Source organism: Phoenix dactylifera, unplaced genomic scaffold, assembly GCF_009389715.1.
Source record: "Phoenix dactylifera cultivar Barhee BC4 unplaced genomic scaffold, palm_55x_up_171113_PBpolish2nd_filt_p 000957F, whole genome shotgun sequence".
Taxonomy (NCBI): Eukaryota; Viridiplantae; Streptophyta; class Magnoliopsida; order Arecales; family Arecaceae; genus Phoenix; species Phoenix dactylifera.
The window spans coordinates 162,066-178,687 of record NW_024068315.1 but is presented as its reverse complement, the minus strand read 5'-3'; positions in this window follow the sequence as shown (position 1 = coordinate 178,687).

The window sequence follows — 16,622 nt, the reverse complement described above, 5'->3', positions numbered from 1 at the left end:
TATCAAAATAAAATTAAATGGTGATGATCATGGATCCAGGATGGGGTCATTTTACAAGCACATGCACGTCAATTGGTTTGATCGTCTTCAACTCTTGACTCGATCTTGATCCTCTAGGTCCAATTGTGATCAACTCCTTGATCCATCTTCAATCAACCCTTGATCTTGATCCGCGCATGTTGAGCTTGTTGATGTACATATCGATCAACCATCGACGTGCAACACACATCACAGATTACATTCCAGATTGTTTTAAAAATTAAATAAAAAAAAATAAAATTACAACCCTTTTCATTGAGACACGTAGGTCTCTAATACATGAATTTAAGATGCACGCAGGCATCTGAAAATTAAAATTACATGCATCACAGAACATCACAGAACATCGCAGAACATTTCAGCACATTCAAAGGGTCCATCCATGATCATCACCATACGCATCACATGCATAAAAAATTATTTTCAGATCTGTAATTTAACAGATTATATCATCTTATGACTTGCTGATCATGCATGATTTGATTCTAAACATTTGTAATCACATTATTAATGCATTAGAATCATTAATCTAAGCATCCATTAATTAGTATGCAGAAAAAACAGCAAGCTGAAAATTCTGCATACTTAATTTTTAGCAAGCATAATCCCTAAATTTCAGATCTAAAATGCCTTGAAAAATTTAATTCTAATCTTAATCTACATAACCATGGCTCTGATACCACTGTTAGCATCCCACATATGCCATGAAAATTCGAAATAATTTTCAGATTGCAGCGGAAAAACTATGCGGGATGCGTTCATCGCATGAACGTGTTTTAAAACCTTTCGTTTGTAGATAGATTAGAATTAAATTATTTTAAACCATTTTAAAATTATTAAGAAGATCAGATCTTCACCTTGTGCAGGTAGATGGTCTCCGCAAATCTGATTCACATGGATTTGTAGAAGGTTCGATAGAAGCCGCACACGCGTCCGGCCTCTACGGGTATCCACACGAAGTACTGACTCGATCAAAGCCTTTGGATCTCACCGGGGTGCTAGCTCCCTTGGCGAGATGGCTATGGATGGCTGAAGTCCTCTCCTTTGAATCAACCTTTGATTGGCTTGAGAGGAGGAAGAAGAAGGAAGAACCAAAGGAACAAGAACAAAGCCTGCAACCTTTTTCTTTTTCTTCCTTTTGGAACCAAGATGAAGAAGGAAAGAAGGGCGTCTTAGGCTTTTCTTTTCTTCTCTTGAGATGTGCTTCAAAGAGGAGATGGAGGAGGGTGCTCACGTTTGGAATGAGGAGAAAAACTATATACTTGGCCGAATCCCATGCTCCTTTTTGAAGTATTAAGGATAAAGATGAGTTCCTATTTTAGGAACTCATTCTTATCCCTTTAGATGGCAAGCAAGGAGGGGCGTAGCCCTTTCCTTTTCTTCTCACGCAAGGACCAAGGGGAGGGGCGTGGGCCCTCCCTCAAGTCCAATAAATCACCATTTAATCAATAAAGGAGTGATTTAATTTGGGTTATTTCATGAGTCCAATCCTATTCAAAATAGGATTTTTATGAACCCATTTCAATTTCCTCCTTATCCTAATCTAATTAGGATTTATTGAACCATGACTTCTATTGAACTCTTCAATTCCTAATCCATAGAAATTAGGAGTTTTAGATTAGAGATAAATTTAAATTAATTAGGACTTAAGAAAATCCTAATCTAATCTCAAGACTTGTTCAAATTTCAGCCCTAAGAATTGAGGACTTTAGAAATCCTATTCCAAATAGGATTCTAATTTAATTTGAAATCCTAATCCAATTAGGACTCCAAGGATCCTACTCCAAGTAGGACTCATGATCAAGTCCAATTAATTAAATCTAATTAATTAAATTGCAATCTGATTGCAATTATTTTTTCTTCCAACCACTAACTCTTAGCGGGTTATCCATTTATCAATCTAATTGATTATTTGTGATTCCTAATCACATTCAACCATCGGATCGGTCAATACCTCTAATGTGTGTGACCCATAGGTTCTATTCTGACTGGTAGTGAGATATATTGCGATCTCTATCACAATATCATTGAAAACTCCTTTCAATGGTTGAAACAATTCCAACTCAACTCATCAGGGTTCATCGACCATCAAGATGATCCTGTGAGTCTCACCATCCACCAGTGACACTAGCAGTATGTAGTGGCTACCCAGCAGAACAGAATGATGAACCTCTAGATGCAGTTATCGTATGATACAGTCCTTCTATCATGGATCCCTACAGACTGGAGGTCATGGATAACTCGTCAAACCTCGTGGTCTGTCATATGTCTAGATTTATTCGACTTGAGTTCGATAGTGGAAAACTCTTTCTCCACTGTATTTACTGCCCTGGCCAAGGTCTTAGAACTCAGTCTAATAAATACATAGGATTCTCCTCTTCTATCAAGGTTGATAGATTTCATGTAAGTGCATACCCTACTCCTACAGTGAACCTACTGTAGCCAATCTACACAACAAGGACCCATATGACTAGAGACCATGTATATGTGCAGTCAACTACAATAACCTCACTGTGAATAGCCGAAGCACTGCAGGTCAAAGGACCAGTCACACTACTGCAACATCAAGCAAGTCACTGACGAGTGGATAGACATCCAAGTGACTTCTTGTCTTGGGTCACGCTCAGTACTCTTGTTCTCTAACAAGCACCTGCACTCTCACTTCAGTGTCCCTACATTGTGGACTCAAGTCTCGTCCATCCATAAGGAAAGCGATCTGTGCACTGATCGGATCGATCACCATCCTCGTGATGATCCATTGATCAGGAGCATTTAGAAATTAATCACCAATGATACATGGCTCAAAATTCTCAACTCTTGAGAATATGTATCATCATCTTATTAATTTCTTAGACAATTCATAGACACATAAACAATATGAATGAAAAGATGCCCATTTATTATTCAATAATAATAAAGTCAAGTACAAATTTATGTCCTAGAATTAATAATGTGTCTGCCAGATTGGCTTTTAGGGCATACATCTAACAAAGAAGAAGCCGAGTTCCTTCATCTTCAAAATTCGTTTGAGAGCTTCTCTTTACTCCATTTATTTATATTTGCTATATTTGCTTAGTTAAGAAGCTTGTATTTGCTTTAAATTTTTTGTCTAATATCTTGTAACTTGATTCAATCAAGGGATTAAATCAAGGGGTTAAGGTTTGTTGGTGAGCCAAAGGAAAAACCAATGGTGTTTAGGTTTGTTGGTGAGCCAAAGGGAAAACCAACGTTGTAAGGTTGTGGTTGGTGAGCCTTTGGGGAAAAACCAACTGGGTTGATTGTGAACCCGAAAAACAATCGTTGTAAGGTTGTGGTTGGTGAGCATTTGGAAAAACCAACTGGGTTGGATTGTGAGCCTGTGAAAACAATCGATAGGTTCTAGTCGGTGAGCCTGATGAAAACCGACCGAGTTCGTTGTGATCTCGCAAAACAACAAGTTGGGTTGTGAGCTTGTAAAACAACCGGCTGTAATCTGAGGGATTATAGTGAAATTTCCAAGAGGTCTTGGGGAGTGGATGTAGGTTCTGGAATGCACCGAACCACTATACTTTTGTTGTGTTTGTGATGCTCTTTGTTGTCTGACTTCCTCACTCACTTACTTACTTAGATACTATGCTTGCTTAACTCTTCTCCGTGCATCCTTTAGTTGCAAGCATATTCAATTTACTTAATCAAGTCTCATTCAATTGAATTGCATACTTGGGCAAACATAGACTAATCTTTTATTGAGTCCGCTGCTTAATAGTTGATTATATTAGAATCATACTCTTGCTAAGTTTAAATTTCACTAAGCATCCATACAACTTAGCTTAATTAACTCTAAAAGATTAGAAGTAGTTGAAAAGTTTTTAAAAGACCCAATTCACCCCCCTTCTTGGGTTGTCACCTTGGGCAACAATATTCCATCTATATCCATATTAATTAGAATGTGACTCTAATTGATGATTCTTTCATAATTTGTATCAAGAAAGATCTGAATTTAATTGGATAAGAGATTGGGCTAGAGAATAAGTATGGATATAGAGATTTAACTTGGTTAGGTCAAGCAAAATCGAGCCTAGGTAAATCTAATAAGCCACTTGGATGAGATCCAAATGGGGCCTATCCAACCAAGCTTGCCAGTGCCATTGCCATGTCAGCACTAAGAAGATAGCAAACTCTCACTGGGAGTGTGCACATCTAGATTAGGGGTGGCCTCCCTAGAGATCAGGTGCCCCTTTCCTTCCAAATTAAAATCCAAGGAGGACTCTAGAAGAGGAGGTGGCCATATAAGCCTGCCTCCCTCATCCTTCTCTTCTCCATCAAAAGAAAAGTCCAATAAGTACTCTAGGGCACCTCCCATCTTCTATATAAGGTGGGATCCTAGGGTTGGGCATAGCATCCAATCCACATGCATTAATCATCACACATCAAGAGAGAGAGATAGAGGTGCAAAGGCTAGGGGTCTTCCTTATCCTACAAGAAGAGAGAGATAAAGAAAGAAGAAGACTTGTGAGATAAGTTTTTCTAAGCAGAGAATTTCCATAGTTTTCAGTTCTTAGAGATTTAAAGCTTAGTAGAGTGTCAGATAATAGACACATAGGCTGAAGCTACTAAAGGATAGTAATTCTCAGAGAGTCGATAAGTAAGTTGCTATTGGATGGAGTAGACTTTAGTTTCTCCTCGTTTCTACTTTCAAAAAATTAAAGCAATTAAATTGTTGCTTTTCTTAAGATATTTTGGAACCTATCTCTTGTATTCTCTTTTCATTTCAATTCTAATGGGGCTTTTCCAACTTTTCTTTCTATTTCAAAAGAAGAAAAAAAAACTAAGTCGCGGTCATGCAATATTTTATCCACCTATATGGTTAAGTGGTAGATACTAACAACTTTAGCCACTCATTATCTATCTAGGAAGTAAACATAGCTTAAGAAGTTTATTCTATGCATATTCATAAGCTGACATTATCATAAACAGTAGAGCAAGATTAATTTGTTTCATCAATAAAAATATCTCAAAAGAACACTAAAAATTTTTTTTGGGAGGTCACACTAATAGATGGACCAAATTAGCATTTTCCACAATTGGCTTTTTATTCGTAGATAGCTTCTTTGATAAGAGAGCAGTGCAGTTTATGAGGGAAAGTCTTGTATCCCACTTGACACTTATCAAGTTAACGTCAAAGCCTGAAACAGATCCTCATGGTGTCGTTAATCATTTGTGCAAAGGGCTAAGACTAGTGGGAGACCACCCAATGGTGTAAGGGGCCAAGTTCCTAGTGGTGCAATGAGCTTAAGAGATTCAAGACCAGAGAGAAAATTTAATTAAAAGCACCTAGACTTGAAGTGCAATATACATTGGTTTATTTATACATTATCTAAAGAATGACTTATTTTCTTTTATAGAAAAAATAAGGGTACACAAGCGATGTAGGTTTAGGTTTAACTTGGATAAATTTCTATACTAGATATTTCTAATCCCAACACATCTGATTGACTTCTCCTCCAACTCATGGCCAACCATAATTTACTAGGTCTAGTTTAGCCCTAGATTAGTAGCTTCGAATGATAATTCTATGTGAAATAGCTTTATGCGAAGACCATAATTTGTCATGAACATAATCGTAGGAACCATTTAGAGCCCTATACTTGAAGTTGCATCGGAACTCATGTTGCATTGCAATTTGGATTGTAGTGATTGACCTATAAGGAAGCTCACTTTCAAGTTGAGAAAAAGAAAGACAAAATGGGAAAGATGGAGAGAAGAGGAGATGTAGCCATGGGGAGGGAGGGGTAGAGACAGAGGGGTCCGGGCGAAGGTGGGAGGGGAGTGGTGTAAGAGGTTTTCTCTAGCATCAGTGGAGGGCGAGGAAAGGTGTGAGAAGCAGAGCCCAAAGACAGGCATGGAGGGGGGAGGGGACTAATTGATGTTAGCTTGGTCACCAATTCTATGGCTAACCACAGCTCCCAAGCCTCTTCCTTCAGATGACCACCAACACTTGCAAAGAACTAGATGGATGGGAATTTGCCATTGGAACTTGCAGCCATAGGCACTAGTTTTGGAACAAAGGAGTGACAATGTAGGAAGGTAGCCATGTCAACACTTGTTGATTTCAATGCAAGAGATAGTCAGGGGAGATTAAGGGTGGGTGATGGTGTACAGAGCACATGCATGTACGACAAGAAGGAAGAGTCAAGGAAGGGATGGCATGCATGGAAGGTGGGTGGAGAAGGGATTTGCTTTTCTTTCAAATGAATAGAAAGAATTCTTGGATGAATAATAAGAGGGGTGAGAAACAAAGAGGATGGAAACAAAGAGGACATCAGTGAGAAAGGTTGGAGAGTGGTCTAATAGGACATGGCTAATTAAGGAGATCCGATGGGAGGTGTGATCGAGATGGAGAAACAAAGAGGATGGAAACAATGACATGGGATGGGGTGTATAGGCTTTGAACGAGATAGAATAGAGAGAAACTTAATTTTTTTTTAATTTATTTAAGATATCTACTCGAATGGATGCAACTCATTCCATGGCCATTTTAACTATGAGGAAGCCTACCGCAAGATGGCTCTGAAATCTAGCCTAATGAGAAACTCAACTTACATGCAATTCAGGTGAATGCTAAAGATAGAACTTGAGAAAAGACCGATTCCTTCTCCTCTCATCCTCGCATGACCCTTTCTGAATGGGACCTAGATTAGGTTAGCTGGTCTGATGGGACAACTGCCTCTTCTTATATTCAAACCATCGAGGAGAACTTCCTTTTCTCTCTCTCTTCTTCAACTAATGGAAATTGGAAAATAAGAGATGAGAAATTGACATAATTTGAGTTGCATGCACTCAAACAAGTGTGTTAGTTTGCATCTACAACTTGACCTACATACATCTTCCCCATAAGACTCCAAACAACCCCTTAAGAGTGCTAGAGAAACTTCAGTGATGAGCCTTTATAAGCTTAGAGACAACCAACAAGGATAACAAACATTTTAAACATTTAGGCAAAGTGTTTACTAAATGGAGGTTTCTATCCAATGTAGAGTGTCCTGTCAGGTTATCAGAGTTTGATTCCATACAAGGGTTAACAATTCAAGTAATCTGCTTGTTGAAGAAGTGCGAAAAAAAGAAATACCAATGGTAACATAAGCATAAACAATAGCAGAAGGTAGCAATAATTCCTAATGAGGGATTCAAGGTATCAAGGTACGGCTCAGCCAACAATACTGACTTCTTTAGCCTCCACTTGCTCAAAAAATTTTTGTCCATATTGACGCTCGGCAACAACACTGTAAACAACTTAGGCTAGGTTAGATGAACATGGCTAGTGAGCTAGCTCTAATTCATGCATATTTTTAAGCAATATTACAACTCAGGACCTCATCCATAAAGGCTAATCGGAAGATATTATTTGGATTTCTTGGCCCTATACAAGTACTAAATATCTACTCAATGCATAGTTGATGTGGGACTAAACATTCATCTGTATGGGTCCTTACATACTTCTCTCATTTAAACCCCAGCGGCCTTGCCAAGCTAAGGGTCCAAATCTATTGAAATCTAACCACAAACACCCCAATAAGCCCATAGTCAACTTCCATGAACCCGTGCTGTAATATACTCTAATCCATATAGGCCATGGTTTGGATCCACTATAATACCATTTGTCTTTATTCAGGATCTCACTTAAAAGACCAGCTGGAAGATGTTATTTATGCTCCTTAGCCCTGTATAGATACCTAAGATCTATCCAGTAAATAGTCGATGTGAGACTAAACACAAACCCGCATAGGTCTTTACAAGTAATATCACGCTAGATGTATCTATGGATGAAGCACAATGAAGCCTTCTAAAAAAGCAAACTCAGTCCATCTAAACTAGGCCCAATTAACCTGTCCAAGCCCAATCATTGGAAAGCCATGTCTTTCCTTATGGAATCTCATTTCATGAAGCACAGCCTCACTCAATGTTTTGAAATTCAAAGTCATCGAAAGTTGCATCAATTTCTAGCATTTGGAAGTTCAATGAATTTTGTTAGATGTAATTTAAATGCCAGCAGCAAAAGAGAAAAGTGAGATACATACTCTGTGAGTTGTGAGTGGACGGCCTAAGTCCACCCTTCAAACATTTTCTATTTAAGTTTTGCCTGTTATTAATTAAATTTGTCGTTGCAGGCTAGTCACAGAGAATCAACCATTCAATATCCAATGAGATAAATGAGGCTATTTTAAATTCAAATGAAAAAAAATTACGTCCACGGAGAAGTTTTTTCCCTTACTCCTCCCTTCTATGGTGTAATTTCCAAGGGTATGCATGCTTAATAGGTCTCTCTCTCTCTCTCTCTCTCTCTCTCTCTCCACATTTTCTGCAAGGATGATGGATAGGATAGCAAGATTCTTGCTACAAGCATGATCAAAATTTCAGTGGAAATATGAACTGGTTACACTAGCAGCCCTGGTGTAATCCAAAAATCTGCGTGCTGAGCTGGTATATCTCGCCCAAACATGGAGACCATATCCACTTTGCGGCGAAGCTAATGTGCCTCCCCTTTACGTTGATCATTTTTGATTGATTTAGCCAATTGGGTAAAAGTTCACCAGGAACTGAAAGGGACTGCAACATGCACGTCACGAACTTCACTCCCCTCCAAGGAGCAAGTTTAGTCAAGCAAGGAACCACAGAGGTACATTCCCTTCCATGTTATCCTCCCTTATCGTATGATGAGCCGCCTCTATCATTTCATTCTTATCCCATGTTCTTCATTGACTGACACTCATCAAAACGCCAATTTTCAAGCACGCCAGGACTTTTATTCTTCTGATCATAACATTCCGAACCAGAAAATCTATCCTAGAGAAAGCTATGCCTTTTGTGGGATTTTAAGCCCATGGTGATAGCTCTTTGTGACGGCATGAGAAGGACTTGGATGGCTGCAATTTGTACACAACCATTAAGCGTCGTGGTGTAGACAATGGGAGCTCATCCATTTATCCAGTCACCAGATGACAGTTGGATTGCTAAAGTAGTGCATCTTGTTTCAAAGATGCAGCAGTCTGGACTCTATTGGAAAGAACTCATCCCCGAAAGAGGGAATATACTGCCTTCATTGTATCATTACAGCCACTCTGAAGGGAAATGGATAAGAAACTTGGAACGGGGATCTCTCCCATTGGTTTCCAAGTGGTAGATTTGGACTTAAAAATCCAAATCTGGACAGACTCATAAATTCTATACCTGAATTTCGATAGGTCCCCAGTGGAAGTCAGTGGCGATCACAATCAAAGACTGTAGACCTGGTGACTGCTAGTGGAGAGAGATTAAACCGAAGTGATGGTGCTAGGGGACCATGTCTCCACAGAAGGCAACTGACCATCTTAATCAGGTGGAGTCATCTCAAAATCTCTGATCCTTATTTCAGCATGGTTGGCTAACTTCTAGTCATAAGAGTACTTCAGAGAGTTCTGAATTCATATCCTCACTGAAGTCCAATTCTCAATAATTGGTAAGTTGAATTGATACGATATCGCCGGGTGTGTGCACTTATGAATCTGTGATAGTGGTTTCACACTCCATTACACGTGCTTGAATACAACTGGGCAAAGAAATCCTCGTCTGCTCCACGTCGAGCTTGCATGATTCTTGTGGTGCTTAATGCAGACACCTAGACCAATAATTGCAGTAGGTTATAGGAATTCCTGAACCTATATGTTCTACATTTCTGAATCAATCTATTCTAAATTTCTTTATGGTTGTCTTTGTTAATGTTGGAAATGGATTAGGTCACCTCATCTTGGAAAGGTGACTTAATTCACACAGAATTCAAGACTAGTGATACAGCTACACCCCTTAAATGTATATGACAAGCAAATCCATTATTTTTAGCATGACAGTGTTCTACCAGAAGGTGATAGTATTCTCACTAGACAGTGTTTAAAGCATATCAGAATAAGCATGATGATCAAAGAGCTGCTTTTTGGCATTCTGGAGGTTCCCTGATACGAGCTTACACTCTAATTAGTATGCATTAAAGCTCTTCTTCTTCACCTCCAAAGCAAAGGGAAAAAGGTTCTTCTATTGGAGTAACTAAAATATACTATATGTGAGGAAGTCTATGGATATTTTCTCTTGGTTAGAGATCTTTGCATGCACAAGCCTGACAGCATGGCTGATAAAATAAAAACAAAAACATACAAAAAATTTTAAATAGAAAATAATGTTCAATTTATGTAGCAAATTGCTTACCACATCTCCCTTGAGAATTTATTATTTAAGGTGGAGTTGTTAGGATCCCGTCAAGTTGTGGCCCACATTGACAAATGGCGTCAATATGGTCCAAGTGGGAGAATGTTAGATCCCATTTAATTAAACCCTGATCCCGTTTAATTAGAACCCACATCTTTACAAGTGTCACTTGTAAATCCTGATGATTATAAGGGCATTAAGGTAATTCCGTAATAGTGAAGGATTACTTTGATGGTGGGTGACTCTTCACGAGTGTAACCACCAATGGCGTTTGGTCCTTAGAGAGGGCTATAAATAGCCTATTAGACCCCTTCTCTAATACACGCATTAAGGAGCTCTCTCTCCAAAAGACCTCTCTGCTAATTTCTATTTAGATCAGAGTTAATTCCTGTTCATCGCGGCTGCAGATCAGATTGCAACCAACAGACCAAACAGATATGATTTATTTTAGAATCTGCCCGCTCTAATACCATTGATGGAATAATTAAACTTTAATTATAAATCATACCTTGATTCGCTAAATCCATCTTGAACTCTGAGATGCATGCAATCTGATCCGCCGCCGCGATCAACAGGAATTAACTCTGATCTAAATAGAAATTAGTAGAGAGGTCCTTTGGAGAGAGAGGTCCTTAAGCGTGCATTAGAGAAGGGGTCTAACAGGCTATTTTATAGCCCTTTTCAAGAACCAAACGGCGCAGACGGTTACACCCGTGAAGAGTCACCCCCATCAAGGTAACCCTTCACTGCTGCGAAATTATCTTAATGCCCTTGTGATCATCAGAATTTACCAATGACACTTGTCAAGATGGGGGTTCTAATTAAACAGGATCAGATTTAATTAAATGGGATCCAACATGAGTTTCCACATATTTGGGCTTACGGATGAATTCACATATCATGGTTGGTGAGGGGTCAACTAGGTTTGCCACGGCCAAATTTCAAAACGTTGGTTGAAACTATTCCAAAGTAATTAACTCAAATTGGGCAAATGTATATTGTCCAAAGTGAATATCCATCACATGGAATGACCATAAATATGTATGTTATACAAGAACGGTAATTCAAACTCTAGGATAAGCATTGATCAGCATAACAATCATTTGTACAAAATAATGCTACACCAAGTTGCCTTAAGGCTCATTATTAGCAATTTTGTATGTAGTTTAAAAGTAATGGCTTATAGGATCTATTCTGTACCTTTCACAATCAGCAAGCCAGTTTGGGCTACCTAATTTTTTTGGATCCTACATGACCAAAAGTTGGAGCTTTACTTGTTGCTTGAAAGCTATAATGCATCTCTTACTATAAAATCATAAAAGAAAACGTGCTTCTTTACATTACCAAACAAAAATTATTAGATGACTAGAAAACTCTACATAGATAGTGACACCATCAAGTGCATGCATTCAACATTTTCTAACACTACGTGGCTGTTTAATCAAAATCATTCTCCCCATATCATGCTTCTTAATAGATATGACAATCTATCCTTTTTAATTAACTTTAATCATGCTCCTTTCTTTTTAGCAAGGGATGCACGCATATCATGAAAAATCTGTATGTTTATAGATATTGTGTCTTTCTCTAAAAAGTAAACTAAAATATAACACTCCACTGCATTCATTTCATACCAAAACACCATCTAAACAAGACAAAAGAACTGTTGTTCATTTAAAGCTGTTAAAATATTATCATGTTGAAATATTTGTAGTAGAAGAGAAAAATAAAACAAAAGAGAGAGAATGAGAAAAGTGATTTTATTTCTCTATTCTATCATATTCGGTACATTTCAGGAGTTATATATAATTATGTACAGACTTCATACAAAAAATAATATAGGCTAATATAGAATCACACTAACAATGAAAAATATTAGTGATTGATATAAGTTGCTATGTGATTCCTAAAATTATTCTAATAAGATCATGCTCATAAAAAAAATAATACTGACTAATATAAGATTACATTGATAAAAGAAAATAATATATGCTAATATAGGTTATTATGTAATTTCTAAAATTATTTTAGCAAAAGCTATTTGTCTATTACACTTATCATAAGACTAAAGATTGTTCAATCAACTGCATATGATAGATGCATTGTTACACAGACTACTTAAATATCAAACCGCCTCCCCTCCCCCAACACACGCATAAATAAATAAATAAATGCATATATATATAAATAAATGCACATATTATATATATATATATATATATATATATATATATATATATATATATATATATATATATATATATATATGCGCGCTTACGTAGATCAAGCAATGCAGCATAAACAATTAGGCCAATATATTTGATCATCTTGTTCTTTTTTCTAAATGAATTTCTAATTAATAATGTTTAAATCCATATCTAAATAGAGTTACTAACTCGGGATTTATCATGTCGCTGAGGTTAAGATACTTCGATTCGAAAATATTGACCAAAGTCTGGAAAATTCTTGATCCAATCCGAGTCTTCCCATCTTCTGTGCGCATCGAGACAAACCGAGATCATTTTTATCCCAGCCTGGGCCAGACTTCTAGAAACAAACTGCTCCAGTGCCGTAGTCCTTTTTTTTCGTAGTCTTTCAAAAATAAGGAACAACAGAAGACGACTGTGGACTCACATGTGTGGGCACCAAATCCAAGCATGGGATTCAGCATCCATAGCATGAGGCAGAAAAGCAGCTGTGTCGGTATACCGTGTCCAAAGATGATACGCCGAATCCAAATAATTAAACCACCATCCGATAAACGGCATCCATCCCACGATCCAACTTCCTGAAGAAATCCAACAATACGCCATGGGCTTTGATCGCTAGATTGGCAGGATTTACTATTCCAGTCTATTTTGGCCCATTCGGCGGAGTCTCACCGCACCAAAGCGTAAAAACCTTAAAGCAATTCTCTCATCCGGCCAACTTCGTTCGACATTTCTTTGCACCACTCAATTCCATAGATTGGGTATCTTTGGACAAGGACTAGTCCTTGGATTTTGACGTCCAGTCGCCATCACACATGAGAGTTGGGTTTTGGAAGAGCAGTCATGCAATGAGAACCCGGCCTCACAAGGACTATTCTCATGAGAGAGGGAATTCAATTGGATGTCACACCTTCCTAAGTGCGTGCTTGAATTATTTGGAAGGGGGATCCAAAGTTAGGGGTGCCAATCTTAGGGATGGGGCCGGGGAGATTTTTTTTTTTTTGGTTCCGGCATGGGGCCTGGGAGATTAAAGGTTTAACAGGACAAAGACTATGGATTCCATGATACAATATGTGGACACGTAGTAGCTTTTATTCCCTTCAGTATCTTGTCCTTTGTTTGGGCAGCCCTTGTTTGAGGGGTTGTCTATTTGGTCTAGGTGCTAGAGCCCTCCATTTGACTAAGGTTTGGATGTTTCAAGTGTCGTTTTGTCATCCTAGACTCCATGGTAGCCATGATAATAATTAAAAAAACAACAAAAGATTGAATATATAGAGTGATTTTTTGGATGTATGAATTAAAAGGCTGGTATCGGTTTTATGTGATGTGGGAATATTTATTTGATAAATAATTGCCTTCTTTGAATAACTTAATATTTTAGATCAAGCTTTTCTTGTGTGACTTTTTTTTTTTTTTTTGGCTCTCAATATATTGATGAACACACTTGCTTTTTTGGATATACTGCTTTTATTTTTTTGTCTTTTTCAAGGAACACCTGGTTGCAGATATAAAACAAGAATAGTGATGGCCATGCTGCCTGTCTCCAAAAACGCTAGATGATTAAAACAAATGAAGAACTGTGGCAGTATAGTTGTAAATGTTTTATGATTGGCAATCATCAGCTTTACCACCGAGTTAGGATCCTTTCAAGTTGGAGGGACTTGACGGTCCACTTTATGAACGCAGCCATTCATATAGTGCAGGACGGGCCATGATCCATCAAATTTTATATATTAAAAGGCACTGTGTTGTAGGCAGCATGAGATCAATATATCATAGATATGCAGATGGCTGTGACAGTGGAACCAGACTCCACCCATTGGTATCACATCATATGGTACAATGATTGGACTTGGATCAGCATTTGGTTGGGAAGTCCTTTGACTCTATCCCTACAAGCTTCGACTTGCATTAGTTGTCAAAAGGCCAATAATCCAACCTGCTAGTTGATCGTATGTATCATTTAAAAAAAAAAAGGTGCTCAGTAACAGAAATCTCCATAAAATGGTTTGCACAGGTGAGGATAACTCAGCCATCTCATCACTAACGGTGAGAGAATTATGCCCCATTTGTGCAATTGTTTTGAGTCAGATCTGTGTTATTTTAGCATTTATAACATTTGTTCAAGCCAGACACCCATCTCTGGAAGAAAAAAAAAAAGAAAAAAAAGATAGATGTTGCAAAGATAGAATTCGGCTCGCTTGTACGTACTTTGGTCACACATATTACTATAATTTTTGACGGTTAACAGTAAACTTTTCTTTCTTTATGTTTTTTGAAGGGAGATGAAGACGCAGACCATTGTCCTAATACAAGCGTCACTTATGACAACTAAAACCATCCATACTCCATTTAATGCCATGGAGCTTGCATTAGACTGAAACCATGCTTGGCGTGCTCCATGTTTCACTATAGACAACTCCAAAGATCTTTTTTGAGAAGGCTGTCATTAACCTGCCTGTAGAATATACACCCACCCCAATCCACAGTCAAAATGTGACAAAACTATCCAAGAACAGAACAAATAGACTCCCAGCAGACTGCCCCGGAATATTTGGTAACTTACGGAGCTATCCAATCCATAACACTATTAACCTATCTGTAGACGCACTTGGCTTCAAAAGAAGCCAAGGGTGAGATAATCCTCTAAATATCTCATAGCAAAGGATGAGCATTGTCGCTCATCCAACCTGATATCCATGAGATCATAATTTTAGAGTCCCCTTCCAAGATACTCCAAGCATACTGTTTGCCAAGTTAAATCCTCCCACAGTTGAATAGATGACATCCACCTGCAACTACAAAAGCCCATGCACTATTCCTGATCAGAAATTCAGCACTGAACCATTCTCCTTTATACGACCATCAAAGTTGATCTTCAAGAAGCCAGTGTTTTATGGGGCTCCCGGTGAAGGAAAGATCGTTAAGACTTTAGATTAAAGCTTGGATTGGACTGCATTGGGCTGGATTGGGGCCGCCTGAACTTGGGCCAAACAACCGTTCAACAAAGTTTAACCACATGTTAGACCTTTCCAAGTTCAGAATCATTGCTCGCAACTGCTAGCTCTTGCAACAAGGTGCAAATGGATCAGAACTTTGATTTGAAGTTGAGAAATAAGGTGGCAAGGTTGCGATATAGGTCACATGAATTGGTTAATAGGATCATGGTTCAAGGGATGGTGATGAGCATACTGGCAATCCTTGATTTGGGCCATCAATAGAGTTCGGCAGAGGTGAAGCTGTTGGTGTGCCCAGGGAATGAAGGTGGGTCATAAGAAAAGCGTATGATGCATAACATTTAGCAGGGAAATCACCACAGGCTCCATTTATTAATTCCATGTATTATTTATTATTTTTAATTTTTCACTATTGCTTTTATTTCGCCCGCTGGGGTTTGATTTGAGCATTCAATGGCTAAATAAACCAACCTATGAGTGGCAAATTTGGCTATAGCCTAGAGGTTGCAACTCATGTTGGATGAGGTTTTGGTTCGAATCTTTCTAGTGTTGCTTTCTTAGTATCTGCTCCGTTGATTGTTTCAAAATTTTAATTTCTTTCCGGTCAACAATCTGCTATTTGTGATCAGTGATTGACCGATCAATAATTGTTGATGGATCGATTGCTATGCTTCAATGAGGACTCAAAATTCATCATGTAATCAACGAGGGCCATCATAACATTAATCTTGATTCAATTCTTAAGAACTTTCACATTTTGATTCCTAATTTGCCATCATTCATATATTTTTCATATGATCAAAGCATGGTTCTAAATGATCGTAATATGATTTAAAATCATTAAAGGCAAATTCATCCATTTAGAAGTTAAAAATTACAACTACAAAGATATTAATATTTGAAATTACAACCTATAACTGACTTAACAAAAACTAAAGGTATATGATTAAGAGGCTTAGAAGCCCAATCCAATGCAGAATATAAGCTATATCTTGTGTTTGGGTCTCACTATAAAGATTCTTGTTACCAAATAATTAGGCATGTTCATGGGCCAGGCCGGGCTCAAGCCGGGCATTGCCCAAAAACACAATATTAATAGACCCATGGCCATCCTAGCCCAACTTTTGGGCTATGTTTTACGCCTGAGCCCGGCTCTTACTCAACTTAGGCTTTGGGTCGGGCCTCAGGCTTTATAACCATT